Here is a 16,229-nt window from a genome sequence, read left to right on the forward strand (position 1 = left end):
TACCAAAAATATTGACCAATTGCGGTCTCTGTAAGAGAGGAGGGAAAAAAGGAGAGAGAAAAGCCAACATAAATGCGTTGTAAATACATCAATCTGATTGGTAACACCAAAAATTCATATGGTCGTATACGCTCTGTTCATCCAAAAGCGGCTATTCTGCCTTATGTGTTAAAAAGGCAAAAAGCAGTACACCTCTCATGACTGGCTGACTATCACCAGATATAGGTTGTAAAACCCTCATTATAGTCGGGTTTAAACTCATTTCTCGTCATACGTACAGACAATCGCGACTCCATGCACTCAAAGCAAACTCACACATGAAAAATAGTCAGGAGACCCTCGTTTGCGTTTTTTCCAAAACGTCTTTTTTCGAAAGGAATTAATTAAATAGTGTAACCTTTGACACTGGCAATATACGTACTCTTTTTGATAGTTTTTCAATGCCCCATGAGCTTGCAGGCGAGGGGTACTCAGCGCGGTTAACTGAAAAATAAAAACCACACCCATATGTCATTTACGGGAATGTATCCGCGATGTTGCTAAGCCCTTGTGACCCATTTATTAAAGACTCGAGGTCAGAGTCTATTACTCACATTACCGGCAGAAGAAGAACTCCTTATTCCTACCCCCGTGCTGCTCCGTGGTTAGCCGGTCTCGTGTGTTTGGCTTCTTTTAAAAAGATTTCATTTCCGCATCGTCATTCGCGTGTGTGTGCGGCTGCTCCAAGAGAGCTAGTGCGCTCAAACCCAAGATGGCTGCCGCTTTTCGGCACAGTTCGGTGTAAAAAACGGAAGTCTTTCTACTCTTTTGTTTATCAAACAAATACTGTGATATTAAATACAGTTTAAGCCGCATTGCAGAGGATTTGATGTTTCCAAAAGTCAGAATTATTCATTGGGTCATAAGAAATTAAAAAACGAATTGAAAAAGGGGGCAAACGCCATTTTTTGTTTGTTTTATGTGGCATGAAAAAAGAGTATTAATCAGGTGTTTATAGCAAGATGTCTCGGTTATTTCTTAGGAGCGCTGATTCATAGCTGTCCCCAAGGTATATCATCGTTCAATCCATTTTTGTGGGATTGGATGCGAAACACCCATCTTTGTTCTTTCTCTAAGAGAAAGTTCTCATTGTTCACTAATTCTATTACAGTCCACGAAATTTCCTCAGGTTTATGTTTTTTTTCTAGGAAATGATTGGTGAGTTTGGTGCTTGATTTCCTGCATTTTATAGTGTTCTTATGTTCACCTATCCTGATCTTTACTGCTCTGCTTGTCATTCCCACATATTCAAGTTTGCAGGGACAGGTGATCAGGTATACGACATTGGCACTATTACAGTTGCTGAAACCTCTTTGTTCCCTAACAGTGCCATTGTTGAAGGTTAGTTTTTTACTCTTCGTAGTCAGGCAGCAAACTTTGCATCCTCCACAGGGATGGTGACCTTGTACAAAATTGGGTGTTCTTTGTGCATTGATGTTGTTCGATTTAGGTCTCGTGTGGACCAAGACATCTCTTATACTTTGTGCTTTTTTGTGTGCGAACATCGGTTTTGGTATCTGCAGTCCACCACTGTTCAAAATTTTCCAGTTTTTGTTGATAATTTTAGTCACCAGGTTTGAGCTGGTATTGTACGTGGTCGTACAAATGGGTCTTTTCTCCTCCTCCTTCTGTACTTTTGCTTCCAAAAGGCTTTCACGGCAGTTGTTTTTAGCTCGTGTGTATGCCTGGTCAATGATTCGGTTTGGATACATCCGTGTTTTTAGTTTCTTTTTTAAATCCTCTGATTGTAATTTGAAGTCACCAATCTCTGTGCAGTTCCTGCGAAGGCGCAGAAACTGACCGTACGGGAGGTTATCCCGTAAATGTTTGGGATGAAAGCTGTTGTACATTAGAAGACAATTTTTTGACGTACTTTTGAAATGAGTTGTGGTCATTAATCTTCCATCTTTCGGGAAGATATTCAGGTCTAGGAAAATCAGATTACTATTAGAAGTAATACTCGTGAATCTTAAGAAATCATCCTGGAGATTCAACCATGTTAGAAATTGTTCGGAATTCCTTTCATCTCCATCCCAGATGATAAGGATATCATCGATGTATCGTTTCCACAACTTGATATTGGATCTGAAAGGGTTGTTGTGATTTAGTATTTTGGTCACCTCTAGATGGTGCACATAGAGTCCAGCTATGCTAGGAGCAAATGTGCTTCCCATGCTGGTACCGTGTTTCTGTAAATATAGGGTGCCTTTGTAATCAAAAAAGTTTTCTTTTAGTGCCAGAGAGCAGCAGTCCATCACCACATTCCGTGGTGTCTGATATTCCCAAAAGTCTTCAAATAATACATCCTCAATGATCTCCAAAGTGGCTTGGTGTGGAAGACTGGTGTAGAGACTCTCCACGTCACAGCTGATTAATAGCTGTGTGTTTGGGTCGAAGGTGACCTCTTCGAGCAGATTCAATACATCTTTGGTGTCTCTCAGATACGTAGATGTTTTTTGAACCATGGGTCTGAGGAAGGCGTCTGCAAATCTTGAGACTGGTTCTAAAATAGACCCGATGCCTGAAACGATGGGTCGTCCTGGGGGGTTCTGCAGGTCTTTGTGAATCTTGGGTAAGGTGTATAGGTATGGAATTTTAGGATTCTTTTGACAGAGAAATTCCCCTTCCTTCTTGGTGATCCAGTCGTGTGCTGTTGCTTCCTCCACCATTGTCCCAATCTTGGTTTTTATTCTTTCAGTGGGGTCCATGTGGAGGACCTCATAGTTCCTTCTGTCCTGTAGCAGTCTCATGCATTCGTCGTCATATTTTTCTATATTCTGTATGACGGTAGCACCGCCTTTGTCAGCTGGCTTGATTATGACTTCCTTGTTGTTACTCAGATCTCGTAATGCTTGTCGTTCTTCATTGGTGATGTTATGGAAGACGCGTTTATCTAGAGGATTAATATCCTCCAGCTCCCTCATTACTGCTTTTTCAAACGTTAGTAGTTCAATTGGAAGAGTGTTATCCATGGGGGTGAACCTAGATTTTGGTCTCAAGTTCGTATCTCCATGTTCCGTTTTGTCATCTTTGTCTTTGAAAAAGACTTGCAACTTCAGGCGTAGCATAAATTCATGTACCTCTTTGCAGAGGTGGAACTTATCCATGTTGGCTGTGGGTACGTATCCTAGCCCCTTTTCCAAAACTCTTTTTTGTGGGTCTGTTAGGTCAGTGTCAGAGAGGTTTACCACCAAACTCACTTCTGGTTCCTTGTGGCGCCTGTCATGCTCCGTGTTGATACCCGGGGGGTTTGTTCTTCTTCGGTATTCCAATGTACCGTCGTACCCCTCGGGTTTCTTCCCTTCGTCCGTCCTTGGCGCGCCCCTAAAAAAGGAGTTGATTGATCAAAGTAGCCATAGTCTTGCTGTTGGTATCCCCAAGGTGGGAAAGGCCCTTGTGGGTGCTGAAAAGGTGCTGGACCATATTGTTGTTGTGGTGGGTACATCGGATGTGGATGAAAGTTGTTCCATCCTCTTGTGCCTTGAAAGTTGGGTCTGCGAAAGTTCCTCCTATTCCCCCGGTATCTTGGACTTCTATTCCGACTGGAATTCGAGCCATTAGATCCTGAGTCAGATACTTCATCATCAGTGGCATTTTCGTTGGTTGATCTATAATCATCTTTGATGTAGGGATAGGTTTTCTCCTTTGTCCACCGACTGGTATCTTTTTTCAGTTTTTCATATTTACTCTCTTTGAGAGTGGTTTCAAACTCGTTCAATGATTTGTTCATCTCATCCAGATATTTTTTGAAGTCCGCGGGAGATTCATAACTCTTTAGATGTATTTCTATTGTATGTATCTCTACCTTGAGTTTACTAGCCAACCTGCTTGCAGTCTTTATGATGAGAACAATCCAGTCTCGGGTGCATCGCCACGAGATTTTGGACCAGTCGATTTTAAAAGTTTTATCATGAAGAAAGATAAAGGGTTCGTTGCGAACTACGAGGCCTGATGGCGCAGTGTTTACTGTTAGGTATTCAGACATTAATAGGCCATGGATTGCTGTTTTTATCTGGGTTCTCCTTAGTTCTTCTAGTTCATCCCAGTCGTTATTTTTCGTTGTGGGGCCTGCGGTGTTCAGGCCCTCAAAAGTTCCCAAGTTTGACATCAGATTGGAAATCTCATCTTCTGTAAAGGCTAGGCCTAGATCTGCCATTTTCAATCAGTTAACCGCGCTGAGTACCCCTCGCCTGCAAGCTCATGGGGCATTGAAAAACTATCAAAAAGAGTACGTATATTGCCAGTGTCAAAGGTTACACTATTTAATTAATTCCTTTCGAAAAAAGACGTTTTGAAAAAAACGCAAACGAGGGTCTCCTGACTATTTTTCATGTGTGAGTTTGCTTTGAGTGCATGGAGTCGCGATTGTCTGTACGTATGACGAGAAATGAGTTTAAACCCGACTATAATGAGGGTTTTACAACCTATATCTGGTGATAACTTTCAAGGCACAAGAGGATGGAACAACTTTTATCCACATGCGATGTACCCACCACAACAACAATATGGTCCAGCACCTTTTCAGCACCCACAAGGGCCTTTCCTACCTTGGGGATACCAACAGCAAGACTATGGCTACTTTGATCAATCAACTCCTTTTTTAGGGGCGCGCCAAGGACGGACGAAGGGAAGAAACCGGAGGGGTACGACGGTACATTGAAATACCGAAGAAGAACAAACCCCCCGGGTATCAACACGGAGCATGACAGGCGCCACCTGGAACCAGAAGTGAGTTTGGTGGTAAACCTCTCTGACACTGAACTAACAGACCCACAAAAAAGAGTTTTGGAAAAGGGGCTAGGATACGTACCCACAGCCAACATGGATAAGTTCCACCTCTGCAAAGAGGTACAAGAATTTATGCGACGCCTGAAGTTGCAAGTCTTTTTCAAAGACAAAGATTACAAAACGGAACATGGAGATACGAACTTGAGACCAAAATCTAGGTTCACCCCCATGGATAACACTCTTCCAATTGAACTACTAACGTTTGAAAAAGCAGTAATGATGGAGCTGGAGGATATTAATCCTCTAGATAAACGCGTCTTCCATAACATCACCAATGAAGAACGACAAGCATTACGAGATCTGAGTAACAACAAGGAAGTCATAATCAAGCCAGCTGACAAGGGCGGTGCTACCGTCATACAGAATATAGAAAAATATGACGACGAATGCATGAGACTGCTACAGGACAGAAGGAACTATGAGGTCCTCCACATGGACCCCACTGAAAGAATAAAAACCAAGATTGGGACAATGGTGGAGGAAGCAATAGCACACGACTGGATCACCAAGAAGGAAGGGGAATTTCTCTGTCAAAAGAATCCTAAAATTCCATACCTATACACCTTACCCAAGATTCACAAAGACCTGCAGAACCCCCCAGGACGACCCATCGTTTCAGGCATCGGGTCTATTTTAGAACCAGTCTCAAGATTTGCAGACGCCTTCCTCAGACCCATGGTTCAAAAAACATCTACGTATCTGAGAGACACCAAAGATGTATTGAATCTGCTCGAAGAGGTCACCTTCGACCCAAACACACAGCTATTTATCAGCTGTGACGTGGAGAGTTTTTACACCAGTCTTCCACACCAAGCCACTTTGGAGATCATTGAGGATGTATTATTTGAAGACTTTTGGGAATATCAGACACCACGGAATGTGGTGATGGACTGCTGCTCTCTGGCACTAAAAGAAAACTTTTTTGATTACAAAGGTACCCTATATTTACAGAAACACGGTACCAGCATGGGAAGCACATTTGCTCCTAGCATAGCTGGACTCCATGTGCACCATCTAGAGGTGACCAAAATACTAAATCACAACAACCCTTTCAGATCCAATATCAAGTTGTGGAAACGATACATCGATGATATCCTTATCATCTGGGATGGAGATGAAAGGAATTCCGAACAATTTCTAACTTGGTTGAATCTCCAGGATGATTTCTTAAGATTCACGAGTATTACTTCTAATAGTAATCTGATTTTCCTAGACCTGAATATCTTCCCGAAAGATGGAAGATTAATGACCACAACTCATTTCAAAAGTACGTCAAAAAATTGTCTTCTAATGTACAACAGCTTTCATCCCAAACATTTACGGGATAACCTCCCGTACGGTCAGTTTCTGCGCCTTCGCAGGAACTGCACAGAGATTGGTGACTTCAAATTACAATCAGAGGATTTAAAAAAGAAACTAAAAACACGGATGTATCCAAACCGAATCATTGACCAGGCATACACACGAGCTAAAAACAACTGCCGTGAAAGCCTTTTGGAAGCAAAAGTACAGAAGGAGGAGGAGAAAAGACCCATTTGTACGACCACGTACAATACCAGCTCAAACCTGGTGACTAAAATTATCAACAAAAGCTGGAAAATTTTGAACAGTGGTGGACTGCAGATACCAAAACCGATGTTCGCACACAAAAAAGCACAAAGTATAAGAGATGTCTTGGTCCACACGAGACCTAAATCGAACAACATCAATGCACAAAGAACACCCAATTTTGTACAAGGTCCCCATCCCTGTGGAGGATGCAAAGTTTGCTGCCTGACTACGAAGAGTAAAAGACTAACCTTCAACAATGGCACTGTTTGGAAACAAAGAGGTTTCAGCAACTGTAATAGTGCCAATGTCGTATACCTGATCACCTGTCCCTGCAAACTTGAATATGTGGGAATGACAAGCAGAGCAGTAAAGATCAGGATAGGTGAACATAAGAGCACTATAAAATGCAGGAAATCAAGCACCAAACTCACCAATCATTTCCTAGAAAAAACCCATAAACCTGAGGAAATTTCGTGGACTGTAATAGAATTAGTGAACAATGAGAACTTTCTCTTAGAGAAAGAACAAAGATGGGTGTTTCGCATCCAATCCCACAAAAATGGATTGAACGATGATATACCTTGGGGACAGCTATGAATCAGCGCTCCTAAGAAATTACCGAGACATCTTGCTATAAACACCTGATTAATACTCTTTTTTCATGCCCCATAAAACGAACAAAAAATGGCGTTTGCCCCCTTTTTCAATTCGTTTTTTAATTTCTTATGACCCAATGAATAATTCTGACTTTTGGAAACATCATATCCTCTGCAATGCGGCTTAAACTGTATTTAATATCACAGTATTTGTTTGATAAACGAAAGAGTAGAAAGACTTCCGTTTTTTACACCGAACCGTGCCGAAAAGCGGCAGCCATCTTGGGTCTGAGCGCACTAGCTCTCTTGGAGCAGCCGCACACACACGCGAATGACGATGCGGAAATGAAATCTTTTTAAAAGAAGCCAAACACACGAGACCGGCTAACCACGGAGCAGCACGGGGGAAGGAATAAGGAGTTCTTCTTCTGCCGGTAATGTGAGTAATAGACTCTGACCTCGAGTCTTTAATAAATGGGTCACAAGGGCTTAGCAACATCGCGGATACATTTCCGTAAATGACATATGGGTGCGGTTTTTATTTTTCAGTTAACCGCGCTGAGTACCCCTCGCCTGCAAGCTCATGGGGCATTGAAAAACTATCAAAAAGAGTACGTATATTGCCAGTGTCAAAGGTTACACAATTTAATTAATTCCTTTCGAAAAAAGACGTTTTGAAAAAAACGCAAACGAGGGTCTCCTGACTATTTTTCATGTGTGAGTTTGCTTTGAGTGCATGGAGTCGCGATTGTCTGTACATATGACGAGAAATGAGTTTAAACCCGACTATAATGAGGGTTTTACAACCTATATCTGGTGATAGTCAGCCAGTCATGAGAGGTGTACTGCTTTTTGCCTTTTTAACACATAAGGCAGAATAGCCACTTTTGGATGAACAGAGCGTATACGACCATATGAATTTTTGGTGTTACCAATCAGATTGATGTCTTTACAACGCATTTATGTTGGCTTTTCTCTCTCCTTTTTTCCCTCCTCTCTTACAGAGACCGCAATTGGTCAATATTTTTGGTACTCATTGAATTTACCTCGCTTCACCTGGGCCAGCTCATGCCCTGAAGCCCAAACAGTCAGCCTATTTTTGCTGCATTGTTTGTAGGACAGTAGGCATACCTCTGTAGAAATGAGTTTTTAGTGGTAGGGATCATGATATGGTCCTGATTAGTAAGCAGTGGGGGACTGCTTACGAAACATGTCGACTAGGTAGCAAGCTAATGCTCTACCTCACCATCCCCTTCTTAATGTTCCCAGCTAGAGAAGTGAATTAAAAAAAAAATTCTACTAAGCCAGGGAATTTTTAAACCTTTTTTGGAATTTTTTCACACTCACTAGTTAGGTCCCTACACTTTCACTGACACCCCTGCACTGACACATAGCCTCTGTCACAACTAGAGTGCTCCCGCGTAGTTCGTCTGGTCGTAGCACGCCCCGCTCTGTTATAGGGACGGGAAGACCCCTATGATGAAGCATGACACTAAAGGATTTTTTTAGTGTGTGAGGGGTATTTTAACAAGCACACTGTGCTCTCATCTTTTCAAACTTAAGAGAGAGTTTAGCATCACCTCAGAAACGAAATAAAATATAAAATAAAAATTATCACTTTTTCCTTTTGGTAGAATCTTCTTGTTTATATAGCACTGATTGTGACACCTGATTAAGTAGCCCTTTAAACATGTCTCAGGCCTGCCAATGCAGAGCCTGTGGGTGCAGTTGTAAGCTGCCACTTCGACCGGTTAAGATAACTTGCTTTAAACTCACAGAGGGTCTAATTAGAGCATTATACTACCCTAATAAACGTACTGCTCCAATATGGATAGTCATATAGTTTGACTTATCATACGTGAGATACATAAATCAGATTATATCTGATGCCTAATATACTCCACAGTACTTTTAATTTTGACATGTCCTGGTACAGGAGCACTCTTCAATTCGTTTTTCATTACTGTAGTGCCTCTCTCTCCCATAGGATAACATCGAGATTGCCTTATTACATTTTAAAATTGGGAAAAGATGGACCCCCAAATTTGGTCTCTCTGAAATCACAATTTAAAAACACAGCTTATGGTGAAGCTGGTTTTTAAAAGGACCACTTCTAGAATGTTGGTATTTTCTTAATACCTGTCTTTGGAATACACATATGGGGTGGGTGACAGCTGGCTTCCTGCATTTCCTCTAGGTAGCCACACACAAAGGAAGAGTAGGTGGACTGAGTAGTCATCTGGATGCTGATGGGTCATCCTGAGCAGGATAGGATGGAGGAGCTGACACTTACACCTGAAAGGGCTTTGTGCGGTCCCCAAACAAAGGGTTGCATAGCCTCCTGTAGTGAGTCTGGCATCAGGGCAGGAAAGGCAGGGTCTTGTGCACTTCAAAGGCATCTCTTAGAAGTCGTCCTACTTCAAAGGCCCAACTGGGTACAAGTACTGGACCTCAGAAACCACCAACTAAAAACACTACTGGAACTGAGGACATTCTATGAAGAAGATGCACTGTTCTACTACACAGAAGGACTGCCACTTTGCTGAACTGCTTTTCTGTGTTGGCCTGCTGCTTCTTGCCTGGGAGTTAGAAGGACTGTCCCATCATCTCTACATCCCAGAACCAAAGTATTTCCAAGGGCTTGTTGGCTTGCCTCCTGTTTCTGAAATATCAGGGATATCAAAGATTTAATCCTGCAACCAGCACATGGACTCTGTGTCCATTGAGTCCTGCTCTGTGGCGTGGTGCCAATCCAGTCCTGGACACTTGGGAGTGAGTTTCCAGTGCTGCAACCCAGAACTTCCATAGATTGACGACGGTGCACCTGTCCAAACCAGCGAATTTCCTTCTACACCAACACATAGCCGCTGCTGCACAAACCACAGACACCGCATTGCGACTACGCATAGCAATGTCCCTAGTTTCTGACGCATCTCCGACTTTGCACGGTTTAGCGTCAACGCATCGCTTAGTGTTGCACGCATCGCTTACAGCCCAGAGGTTCGACGATGACACATTGCCCAATGTTCATCGCATCTTGCCTCTCGATTCATCCTCGAGTTTACGTAGCTCAGAACCGATGCATCGCCCCATCTGCGAGATCGACAGTAACGCATTGCCATCCTTGAGCCATGCACTGCCATCGGCGTTGATACATTCATGGTACTGTTCAGCAGACCATGGCTGGTCCCTGTATCCAACCCGCGCTCCATCGCAGTCAGCCTGAACTTTTGAATTTGCCCCGGTCAAGCGTGATCAGATAGCACCAGTTATCGTTATTTGTTTCAAAGCACTACAAAACAGTTTATTCTTTATAGATTCATATTTTAACTTCCACTTATTGGATTTTTGTCTTTCTGATATTGTTTTACTCATAAAAAAAAATTCTAAACTGGTGTGGAGTACTTTTGTCGGGTTTTTATTGTGCTACTGTGTGTTGTGTGTGCAGATACTTGTCACAGTCATCTCTGGTTGCCAAAAATCTCGGGGTTAAACTTGACAATAAGTTGTCATTGAGAGCCCACGTACTTGGTCTGGTGGGCGCCTGCTTCGGTATTCTGAAGATGCTCCGCAAGTTTCTTCCATTGCTTTCTGCGGAGCATAGGCGGATTACCGTGCAGGCGCTCATTGGGTCCAGGCTGGATTATGCCAATGCCCTCTTCCTTGGCCTTCCGGACTACCTGGTCCAGCGTTTACAGGTGGCGCAAAATTCTGCTGCCCGTGCGATTTTTGGCCTGCATAGGCGATCGCGAGCTTCGGGGCTGCTACAGAAGCTCCATTGGCTGCCTATCCGTAAGCGGATTATGTTCAAATCCCTTACGTTGATGCACAAGGCACTGTTTGGCTCCGGGCCCGGGTATTTACGGCGCAGGTTGATCTTTTACCGCCCTGCTCGCCTACTGCGTTCTGCGGCTCTCTTTACTGCCGTGGTTCCTCGCGTGCGGAAGGCCCGCACTGGGGGCCGCTCCTTTGGCTTTAAGGCACCTCAGTTGTGGAACTCCCTACCACTGGCGCTACGCAGTACTCCTAATCTGCTTCAATTTAGGAAGAGCTTGAAGACATGGCTTTTTAATGTTTAGTTGCTCTTTGGGTGGGTCTTTCTTTTCTGTATTGTTTCGTGTTATGTTATTACACACTGAGTTGTTTGTGGAAAGCGCCGGGACACTCTGTCGGAGTAGCCGTGCGCTATATAAATACATTTTAACATAACATAACATAACACAATGCCTCTTTTAAGTTAAGCCTGACTGCTCTGTGCCTAGCTCTCAACGGGGAGCATAGGTTAATTTAAAGTGTGTTACTGTCTTACTCTGACACGGACTGTGGTTTCTGCGTGGACAGGGTGCATACCTCTGCCAACCAGAAACCCAAGTGCTAACATTACTATCCTGGGTTTTCCAAATATGCACATTGTTCACGTTAATCTAGAAAGCAATGTTTATTGACCTGTGAATGTGGAAATTATGATTGATACATTTATTTGGGTGCAAACATAAATCTCTCTTTAACAGACAGGGGATTCAAACCTGAAAAATACACAAATAATATGTCCATGCGGGACATTTTGTACTATCCCCAAAACTATACCTGTGGAACACACCTTTAAAAGAACAGTCACGTATATGGAGAACATGTCAGTGAAATGAATAAGGCCTTCAGAACAAGAAATCTCACTTTGCATAATGGGACCAACTTCTGCCTTCATCATCACCTCTACATCAGTGATCATCAAACTTTTACAAAAAACAGCGTGCCCTTTATCTTTGGTAATTCCTTCACCTGTCGAGAGAAAGTCTCTGAGACTGGGCCATGGGAAAGTTTATTTAAAAAAATGACAAAATTGTAAGTTTGGGGTGTGCACAAGATTTCAGGGCACTCATGCCCAGGTAGGCCGACTACCTGAGAACATTTCAACATGCATAAAATTGGTTCACACTGGATGCCTTAATGGTGGATGAGCACAAATAAAATAGCATTGAAGTAAAAGAGAGCGATGGTATAGGCTCTAGTGAAAATATAAACATAATTATGCTCATGGTGTAGTACATGCATTACTGGGCGTTGTATGTTAGTTTCATTATTGCATAAAAATAACAATAACTACCATATCCATAATTATATACACGAACTTGAAAATATAAGGTACAATAGAAAGTGCGAGAGCATACACACATTATACACACTCTCTCTCTCTAGGTCAATAAATATTTGAAAAAGTTCAGCTTTTCTACGTCTAGGCATAAGTAACTCAGTTAGTCCAGTTTTAACTTTGCATTCTGGGACTTGTAGTCATGATTTTATTGAACTGGATAGCCAGTAGTATAAGTTTCCCAATGCAAATCAAAAACCCTGACTGAAAGACCTGCTAACGCATGGACTTGGGGGAAACTCGAGAGCTCTGGTATTAACTAAGAAGATGTTTTGCATCTACCGTCCCATGAATCAATATTAAGAAAGGAGGAATGGTATGCCTCCCCTAGAGAGGTAACTGTTCGGTCTCGTTTCCACATAACACAACTCAAAATATTACACAGGGCTTATATCTCCTGCACTACATTTGTAAGGATGGGGAGGCGAGAGGAACCACTCTGTCGCAGAGGCTGCGGACAGGAGGGACCGTTTTTTCATACAATATGGGCCATCTTATTGGGACATGATAACAGAACCTCTTAGCAAGGTTCATGGGGTGGTGCTGCAACAATCGGCCAAGTGGTGCCTGCTCAAAGTATGGGATTCATTAGATATGGGGAAGGGAGAACGAATTAGTGTAACTCTGGGCTGGATGATTGTAAAAAGAAATATAGCTCACAATTGGGGGGCTGATGTGACACCGGCCCAAAGAGACTGGGAGAGGGATATGGACTGGTGCATGGTAGCCGAAAAGACTATCTACAAAAACAGAGGTTTCCCTCAAAAGTGGGGAAGTGTGTGGAACAGATGGGACACATACAGAGGCTTACCATGCACCACCCGGAAGCCCGATCGAGAAACTTTATATCGGAAGACGAGGATGGCCAAATGAAGGTCCTTGAGGGTGGGAGAAGAAGTAGCAGAATGGCCTTGAGACACAATGAAGAAACCCAAACAATGATGCAATGCAATCTACTACGTGTTCGTTCTTAATAAAAAGAGGTTTAAATAAAAGGAGGACTGGCATATGAAAAAGGTAAACAGTAGAAGGCAATACTTTGACATTGGGCGGGGTTCAGAACTGCAAAGTGGCCACAGATATGTGTTATGCTTCTAGGTAGTGCATAACTCCCAACTTTACTTTCCCATGTCCATGCGTGAATAGTTAGTCCAGGTACTGTTTTTCTTAGAATTCTGGGACATGCAGACGTATGTAACCACTATAAACACTAAACCAGTGCTTTAAATGGGCTGGTACTCACAGGTACTGAGTACTGGCACTTCCTATTTTTATCAGTCTGAGTACCGGCGCTTCTCTACTGCCAAGGAGAGCACCTGTATTCATGAAACGGTAGGCACATTGGCCCACATGCATCAAGCATTTTTGTAGTCGCAAACGGTGCGATTCCTTAAAATCGGCCGTTTGCGAATGCAAAAGTGCTTTTTGGGATGCATGAAGCAATTTTAGAATTCGTAATATTTTTGCGAGTTCTAAAATTGCGGGTGCTTTTAAGAAGTCGCAGATGTGCGACTTCTTAAAAGCAATGCATCATTACTTTGACAAGTGGAAATTCGCAATTAGGGTGCCAAATTTACCGAGTGGTTGAACCACTCGGTAAATTTGGAAAAAGTGTTTAAAATGGTGAAAAAGTATTTTTTTCAACATTCATGTTTAACACACACATGTCTTTAGGACATGTGTGTGTGAAACATGATGCGAAAAATACATTTCAGGGGTGCATGGGGGGGTCCTTTGGACCCCCCCTGCACCCATGAAATTTTCTAAGTGCCACTCGCAATTTGCATTGACTCCTATGGGCCTTTTGGCCCATAGGAATCAATGGGAATTGCGAAAATTTACTTAAGAAATAGGTATTCATTTGGGATTCGGTAAAAATTGCGATTTTTACCGAATCCCAAATGAATACCGAAAATAATGATGCATAGCATTTTGCACTTCTTAATTTGCGATTCCTTATTTTTCGCAAATTAGGAAGTGCAAAATGTAACAATGATGCATGTGGGCCAATGTTTGCAAGTGCTGGTGACCTGTCTCTGAAAGCCAAGGCACTTCTGTAGTGGTGACTGGTGAGCTGAGCCCCCGCTGAGCTATTCAGCGTGGGCGCATTGCATAACGTCCAGTGTTTACCATCATGCTGTGTTGCAAATATAGGAATCGAAGCAGCCAGGTGAGAGCGCAATTAAGAAAGCCAAGGAAGGTAACGAGGTTAAAATGGCTTTAACCCTATCTGATTCTTATGCGTGACTGTCTACTTATGTTTGTCTGTGTGCCTGTGGGCGTTTTTATGTGCGGAAAAAAGTGAGAGAATGGGGGGAATAGAGACACTCTCAGGAGGTATATTATAGGAAATGTGTGAATAGCTTTGTGTGTGCACGTTTGCTTGTTTCTTTCTGTTTGTGCACACGCGAGAATATATAGTATTGTGCCAATCAACAGCATATAACAGTATGGAAACTGCAAATATTATAAAACAAAGAAATGTTCAAACATCACCGCGTTTGGCTTTCGTTTTGAGTAACGAGTTAACCTGTTTTGTTAATAGAAATGCAATTCTCGTGTTTTAGTATGTGCTGCAACTAGTACAGAAGTCAAGAAGTATCAGCGTGTCTTGTCTCAGCCCCGCCCACTCGCCCAATTTAAATGAGTACCTGCACTTTTTTCCCCCATTTAAAGCACTGCGCTAAACTACCTGTCCCAGAATTCTAAGGGAAAAAACGGACTGGACAACCGAGTCATGCATGGTCCTGGGGAACTGGGCAGCTATATCAGTGCTACTTTTTAAGTCAGCAGCGCTTTGCAATCCGGTTAATACAGGCTCACTTCTCCCATTGTAGGCATGGACATAAATTGCACCAACAAAAAGTGCTGTTGGATAAAAAAAAAAAAAAACTGGCTGAAAGTGTCAAGCATGACCTAGGGCTGGGACATAAGAAAAATGATCATAAACAGTTATATCGAGATTGAAAATTCTGCAAATCAATCATTAAAAACAGAATCCGCAAATCTGTATGCATGCTCTCAACGCTCTTATGTTGTTCAGGCCCATGCATGAGTAGCTTGCAGGCATAATTTCATAAGTCGAAAACCTGTCCCACAATGCAACAAAAATCTGGCCTGAATAAGCTACTCACCCATAGACAGAGCAATTTGAGAGCTCTGCAAATCTGAAATCAAGTTAGAAAAAAACCACCAATTTTCGATGTGCTGAATAAAAACAGGAAACATTAAACACTGGCTGCATATCTCCGGCTATTTTAAAATATCAGATGCAGGAAAAGTACTTGAAACTACTCTACACTGATGTGTGTTGTTCCCTTTCGGTGACCCCACCCCCACCTCTTCGGTCGTCTGAGACGCACCTCAAAGTAGCCTAACTTTTTTAAAAATCTTTGTAATTTATAATTTCAAACAAACCTGTAGAGAAATAAACCAATTGTCCCAGGCACCGGTAAGCTTTAAATGTATGTAGATACCAGTTCTTCCATAAATATTTTTGTGCTGTATCCGAACATATGTTTTTCAGATTATCTGTACTCACAACCTCCTTTTACAATTCAAACGTGCTACATCTCCATCCTTAACATTCAGCCGTCACTATAAAGACTCCGTCTAAAGCCTTATAGCCGAACATATGGGCAAAAAAATAAGAATTTTATATTTGGAGATTTTGAGTTTTGGGACCGCAAAGAGTGACAGCTCTCAGTAGGCCAGCATCAGTTGTATTACAGGAAACTAGGCCAGGGTGACGTCAACCCATGAAACGAAATCAAAACATCTTACCTTGTAGCCTCAACGAGTGCACCTTTTCGTCTTCTCCATGCTGCCGTGCGAGGGAGAATCCGCCTGTAAAAAAAATTATCTGAGTATGTTGTTGTCCGCGCGCGCACTTCACCTCTCGGATATGAACTCGACCACACCCCCGGTGAGATAAAATGTTCCCAGAGCCAGGATGAAGCCACGCAGAGCGCAACCTTCAATTCACTTTTGTTCCCCACATCCTCTCAGCTGGCAGTGAAAAGACAATGGAGGCTCGCGCTGGAAGAGGCTGCCCCTGCGATTTCACTGTATGCAGGGGTTTTAGAATCCTCGGCCTGCAGGGGAAA

The 16,229-nt window shown here is 42.7% G+C and overlaps 1 protein-coding gene across 2 annotated transcripts in view; it reads right to left on the bottom strand.

Annotated features, from left to right (window-relative positions):
* Positions 1-16,009, bottom strand: part of LOC144762473 (adhesion G protein-coupled receptor F5-like) — a 1,325,307-nt gene extending 1,309,298 nt beyond the window's left edge. Inside the window, exon 1 of one of the 2 annotated variants that reach the window (XM_078647685.1) lies at positions 15,907-16,009. The gene's annotated coding sequence lies outside the window, so the exon portion shown is untranslated. The remainder of the gene's footprint in view (positions 1-15,906) is intronic. The other variant, XM_078647687.1, reaches the window with a different exon arrangement.
* Between the last annotated feature and the right edge of the window lie 220 nt (positions 16,010-16,229).

Source organism: Lissotriton helveticus, chromosome 6, assembly GCF_964261635.1.
Source record: "Lissotriton helveticus chromosome 6, aLisHel1.1, whole genome shotgun sequence".
NCBI classification, from domain to species: Eukaryota; Metazoa; Chordata; class Amphibia; order Caudata; family Salamandridae; genus Lissotriton; species Lissotriton helveticus.